The following is a 6737-nucleotide window of genomic DNA, read 5'->3' on the forward strand; positions in this document are numbered from 1 at the left end:
CTTCTCCAACACCACAGTTCAAAAGCATCAATTCTCAAACCCAATACAATTACGCCAGCACCTGCCTTCGACCTGCCTGACCTTGCTAAGCTGTTTACTCTTTACGTGACTGAAAAGGACAAGGTAGCTATGGGAGTATTGTCCCAGATTAAGGGGACATGGGACAGACCCGTGGCTTATTTCCCAAAACAGGACAATGTGGCCACTGGGTGGCGGGTATGCTTACAGGCAGTTGCTGCAGTTGCCTTACTGGTTCGGGAGGCAACCAAGCTGACTTTCAGACAAGATCTGATCATGAAAGTCCCGCATGAGGTCAACACTCTCCTGCCAAGGGACCCCCATAAATGGCTGTCGACACCCCTCAATTACTCAATACCAGAGATGTTACTCAATACCAGAGACTGTTATGTGAGAACCCCCAGGTTACTACTGAATTGTCAGCCCTTGAACCCGGCCACTCTCCTCCCTGTGGGAGAAGGTGGGCCCTCACATGATTGCAAAGAAATATGCCAGTAGAGCTGACTTGAGAGACCAGCCAATCCTGGACACCAAAGGCACCAGCCTGGTGAAACAAGGACAACAACTGTCGGGATATGCAGTAGTCATTGAAGAAACCATCCTTGAGGCTAGCTCTCTGCCATCACACTGGTCCGCTCAATGGGCTGAACTATTTGCTCTAATCCGGGCCCTCCAGCTGTCAAAAGGTAAGAAGACAAACATTTACACAGACTCCAGGTATGCTTTTGCCACACTACATGTACACAGGGCTCTGTATAAGGAGAGAGGCCTTTTGATAGCTAGTGGAAAAGATATTAAAAATAAGGAAGAAATTCTGGCCCTATTAGTTGCTGCCTGGAACCAGAAAGGGTTGCAGTCATACATTGCCGAGGACATCAAAAAGAGGATACCCCCCAGGCTCGGGGAAATAGACTGGCAGATAAGACCGCTAAACAAGCAGCCGAGGGCTTGGGGGGTGACAAGTGAAGCCCCAGTAAAGCTCTCGTATTGGCGGAGCTGCCTGAGCTAACACTGAACTCTATAAAATACACTGAAGCCCAAAACCAACTAGCCAAAGTGGAAGGGGCCATCAAGACTGAAAAGAGATAGTGGGAATTGCCAAGTGGCAAATTATTGATACTGGAGGAGCTGGCACCCACTCTGGTAAGCCAAATACACCAAGCGACCCACCTAGGCGATGATAAACTGGAAGAGCTAATTCAAAGATATTTCTTGGTTCCCCGCCTCTCTTCCCTACACAGGACAAATCTCAGAATTACACTGCCTGTTCACAGGTCATGCTGCCTCTTGGCACAGACAGAAACCTCTGGGGATTCAGCTAAAAGGCACGCTGCCCGTTGAACACCTGGAACTGGACTGCACTGAAATGAAACCTCACCAACACTACCCTTACCTGCTGGTCATGGTATGTACGTTCTCAGGATAGGTAGAAGCTTTTCCTACCCGGACTGAAAAAGCATCAAAAGTAGCCCAGTGCCTGCTTAGTGAAATAGTTCCCAGAACTGGATTTCCTACCAGCACTGGATTGGACAATGGCCCGGCTTTTGTAGCTGACTTAGTATAACAAGTAAGCAAAACTTTAAACATCAAGTGGAAATTATATACAGCATATAGGCCCCAGAGTTCTGAGATGGTGCAAGGACCCAACCAGACACTTAGAGAGACACTCTCCAAGTGGATCATAGAGACCAACTGCTCCTGGGTGGACTTGTTTCCAACTGCCGGGGTCCAGCCCCGGTGGATCCAGGGAATTCGAAGGGTGGACGGAGTAGGCGAGGAAAACTTATTTATTTATTAATATAAGATTAGATTAGGAAGAAATAGTGTAATAGGAAAATTAAGTGGAGAGAAGAGGCTGATTAACTTGGGTTACGTGGAAAACCAATAAAGTTCCAGACAAGGAGCTTGCACCATCTACATTAGGGCGCCAGCGCCCGTTTGAATATCGGAGAGTGCCCCACCTTGGGCTCTCTCTCTTATGGATCTTAAAAGCCGGGACAAGTAAGTAGACATAGTGAGCCTCCACACCCCAGATGGGAATTCAGCCTGAAATTAGAGTAAAGAGGAGACACGGGGGAAACCAGCCCAGCGACTTGTTCCCCTTCTATTGTCCTTCAAAGCCTTTTATACTTTTGATTATACATAGAGATCAATGGGTAATACAAAATTATGTAGCGTTAGCAGCCCAGACTCTTTCTGTTTATCTTTTTGTATACAGAAGGTCTCAGGTGATTTACATTATCTTCTGGCCCAGAGGCTTGCTAACACTTTTTGGCTCTCTTTCTTAATGAATGTTAATCTCGTTTCCCCTGAAGTGTTTTTCTTTAATCTGCATCTCCTTAAAGCACTAAAGTTACATCTCTACAGAACAAAGGCGCAGTGGGTTATAACAAAGAAGGTACTGAACTCAAAGATCTAATGTTGCTAATACCAGGTCTACTACTTGTTTTTCTATATACCAACTATAACTAAAAATAAAGGATATGAAAATTTGGCAGCAAGTATTGGCTCAATAAATGAAACCTTTAATCAGTCCTATTCTAATGATTTGACTCTTCGAAAGCCCCTACATTCCTAGGATGTTTAAAGCTTCATGTGCCTCCTGCGGTCAGGAGGCCTCAAACAATCACATGCGCAGCTGTGATCACATGCAGGCAGGCTAAAAAGCCATCAGAGGGGTTTTTGGATTGAAACACTCTTTCAAATGCAGAAGACTAAAGCCCTGAATTGACGTTTCCCAGAGAATGTCAGAAGAGTGGAAAAGCAGGCAGATTCTTATTTTTTGAGGTACATGCTCAGGAAATGCCAGGCAGAAAACCTGAGATCTGACTCGACCTTGTCACGGATGGAATTCCTCACGCTGGCCTCCAGCATCCGATGGCTCTGTTCACACTCAGGATGACCCCATGGTCCCATGGCTATTCTCTGTACGAAATTGTGTATGGGAGGCCCCTCCCATAATAAAACAGGTGTCAACAAATAAGGGGAGATGAGATTTCACAGCAGATGGAACAACTGGGTAAGGTAATAAATCAGGCAACTAAGTTTGTACAAGAAAGGGTGCCGTTCCCCCTAGGGGAACAGATTGACGAATTTGTGCCCGGGGATTTGTGTCAAGGACTGGCAACACGACTCCTTGGCCTCACATTGGAAGGGTCCATATACTGTTGTTCTAACCACCCCTACGGCAGTTAAAGTTGCAGGTGTCAGTCCCTGGATCCACCACACGAGGGTGAAGAGAACATACCACGCAGACCCAGAAAACGCTGAGTGGGCTGCACAGAGGGACCCCACTGACCCTCGAGAGACTAAGATCATCCTTAAGAAGAAGGGAAAGAAGATCCTGGACCAGCCCCTTCAGGATATGCCGCATAATCAACTCCTGCTGCTTGGCCTCATCAACGTGATTTTGAATTTAACTTTCGTTTCAACTCAGGACAATGTTTCCGTCTCATGGGCACATTCCTACGTGGACTTCCACAACACCTGCAACGGCTGGCTACGTGGGGCTATGCCTCTGTCTGTGATGGATGGACTTCCTTGGGTGTCACCACTCCGCCAAGGAGATTTTAAACCTGCTCTTTTCTGGGACAACAAAAAGAGACTTTCCTTTCTGTTGTCAATCATAATCTCTCCCTGCTCTCTTGGTGTAAGCCAGACCTACAGTCAATAGACTCGGGTCATGGGGTTACATTTGATGTAAACGCCAGTTTCATAGGAGTAACAGAAGCCTCTACCTCATAGTTAAAGAACAAAAAGGAAAAACGCTCCCTGACCAGAAAGGGAGGACAGGCCTCTAGGTATGTTGAACAATTCTACCAAGTCTGGGATGAATATTTCTAGATGACCCCAGAAAAGGGTCAATCAATTACTCCTACTTCTATATGCTGGGAACACAAAGAACAAAGGGTAGGGTTTGGTGACCTCCATTAGACCTAAAAGAACTAAAATATATGGGGTACCTATCCCCCGAACAATGTAAATGAACATTCGAGGTCACATACCACCCCAACCAGTCCATCCATTGGCCAGGCTCTGATTGGAAATATAACCCTGGAATCCACTGGATGGTGCCCAATGAAACCCAATGGCTTTGTGGGCCTAACCTTTGGCCTTGGTTACCAATTGGCTGGGTAGGCTGCTGCACCCCGGGATTCACTTTTGCCCATGGAGGCATAAAGCCTAACCTACAACAAGCCCTGGTAAATCTACCTTATTTACATGCTAGGTGGACGAGGTCTGTGTTTCAATGGTATGAGTATATTGCTGCCTCATTTGTACCTTCTATAGGGACAACAGATATTATGATTAAAGTAGAGGCCTTGACTAATTTCACAAAACAGGCCCTCCTAGATGGTGCTAAAGCCATCCAAGCCTTAAATGAAGAACAAATCCAAATGAGAAAAGCAGTAATTCAAAATAGAATGGCTTTGGACATGCTCACAGCTGCTCAAGGAGGGACCTGTGCTATAATTAAAGTTGAATGTTGTGGGAATGTATCAGCTGCTTTAGATGACATGAAAAACCAGGTAAAAGCAATGTCAAATGAAAAGATTCCTTTCTGGACTTCGGTCCCATCCTGGGTGAAGGTGATTGGTGGAAAACTATATTTACCCTTGTTAGAATTGCCTTGATAGTTCTGCTTTGTGGACCCTGCATTTTACAATGTATTATGAACTTTGTAACCCAAAGGTTGGTGTCATTCTCCCAAATTGGCGGTCAGAGAGCCAGGGTGCAATATATCCCTATGAGTGATGCTCATACTATGAGATAAGAGCATCAAGAAGGGGAAATGAAAGAGGAAACAGACAGAACAGGCTCCACCTTGAAAGCAGGACTCCATCTTGGGCTAGACTGTGGACTTTGAGCTATATGCCCAGTATCTATGGAAACGACATACAACTGAAAAACCAGACCCCCAACCCCCACCCCTATGGAAGAGCCCCAGGGCTCATACCTAGACTCTCCATCGCCTAAAAGAAACCGTAATTATCTGTGTAACCAAATAGAATCATACATTCTATTATGCTTACTGGGGTATGACCACAGGCCTATTGATAATAACTACCTAGGCGTAAAACATATGAATCATGGGTTAATTTGATTGTATCTTTCTTTTCCTTTGTTCAGACAAGTGTCAAAGAATTTGGGGAGGTGAGTTGAGCACGTACACTTAGGGTATATAAGGTTTTCACAAAAACCGGTCTGGGTCCTTGGCTACGAGGAGACTCTGCCTTGAGCCCGCCGCTATAATAAACCACTCCACTATCTGCATTGTCCTTCTGAGTGAGTTTGTTTCCCAGAATTCGTGGCTACAACACACCAGCTTGATACCAAATAGAACGAAAAATAATATTTCTGAGATGAAAGACAGAGTTTTAGGTTGTCAAACTCAACTTTCCTAAGTTTAATTTCTTTCTGCGTTCTCAGCCCTACAGGCACGTTGGAATCACTTGGGAAGCTTTAAAGCTGATGTCTGGTCCCATGTTAGAGCAATTAAATCAGGCTATCTTAGGGAAAGTGAGCTTTAAACAACTCTCCAGATTATTGAAAAAAAAACTAAGATCATGGCATCTGGTCCCACCACTTCATGGCAGATAGAAAGCGGAAAAGTGGAAGTAGTGACAGATTTTATTTTCTTAGGCTCCAAATCACTGTGGATGGTGAATGCATCCATGAAATTAAAAGACACTTGCTCCTTGGAAGGAAAACTATGACAAACCTAGACACTGTATTAAAAAGCAGAGACATTACTTTGCCAACAAAGGTCTGTATAGTCAAAGCTATGGTTTTTCCAGTAGTCATGTATGGATACAAGAGTTGGATCATAAAGAAGGCTGAGAATCAAAGAACTGATGTTTTCAAACAGTGGTGCTAGAGAAGACTCTTGTGAGTCCCTTGGACTGCAAAGAGATCAAACCCATCAATCCTAAAGGAAATCAACCCTGAATATTCATTGGAAGGACTGATGCTGAAGCTGAAGTTCCAATACTTTGGCCACCTGATGCGAAGAGCTGACTCATTGAAATAGACCCTGATGCTGGGAAAGATTGAGGGCAAGAGGAGAAGGGGACGACAGATGATGAGATGGTCGGATGGCATCACTGAGTCAATGGACATGAGCTTTAGCAAACTCTGGGAGCCAGGACAGAGGAGCCTGTCATGCTGCAGTCCATGGCATCTCAAAGAGTTGGACGTGACTTACTGACTGAATAACAACAACCAGATGATTCTAATGTGACAGGAGAAGCAAGATCCTCAGGACTCCACCAGCCCTGCCTTGATCAAGCAACCACACTTGGAACACCCCCACTGATGATGAATTCACTACTTTCCAGGGAAACCCATTTCATGTTGAGACAGCTCTGATTTTTCAAAATCTACCCTAAGTTGAAGTTAAACCTGCCTTTTGGACCATCCCTCAATTTGGCCTAGCTCTGCCCACAGCACCATGGAAATCCACCCAATACATATATCAAATTCCAGAATGATACAAAGCTGGAGACCTTGTTTGAAAGCACAATTGACAGGCTGAGAGCAAATTTAATGAAGTGAAATTCAACACGCAACCTCTCTTCGTGGGGCTGAAAAAGTATGACACAAAGAGGGGATGGGAAAGAAAGGCTGCTGGCAGCAGAAGTTACTTGATAGATTCCGGAGTGGGGATGGAGGGCTGGAGGGGACTCCACCTGAGCCATCAGGGTGATGCAGCTTATGCT

At 45.2% G+C, this 6737-nt stretch overlaps 1 pseudogene; it reads left to right on the plus strand.

Annotated features, from left to right (window-relative positions):
• Positions 1–490: 490 nt before the first annotated feature.
• On the plus strand, positions 491–4792 carry LOC138086227 (endogenous retrovirus group PABLB member 1 Env polyprotein-like; annotated as a pseudogene).
• Positions 4793–6737: the final 1945 nt, after the last annotated feature.

This window comes from Capricornis sumatraensis, chromosome 9 (genome assembly GCF_032405125.1).
Source record: "Capricornis sumatraensis isolate serow.1 chromosome 9, serow.2, whole genome shotgun sequence".
In the NCBI taxonomy this organism is placed as follows: Eukaryota; Metazoa; Chordata; class Mammalia; order Artiodactyla; family Bovidae; genus Capricornis; species Capricornis sumatraensis.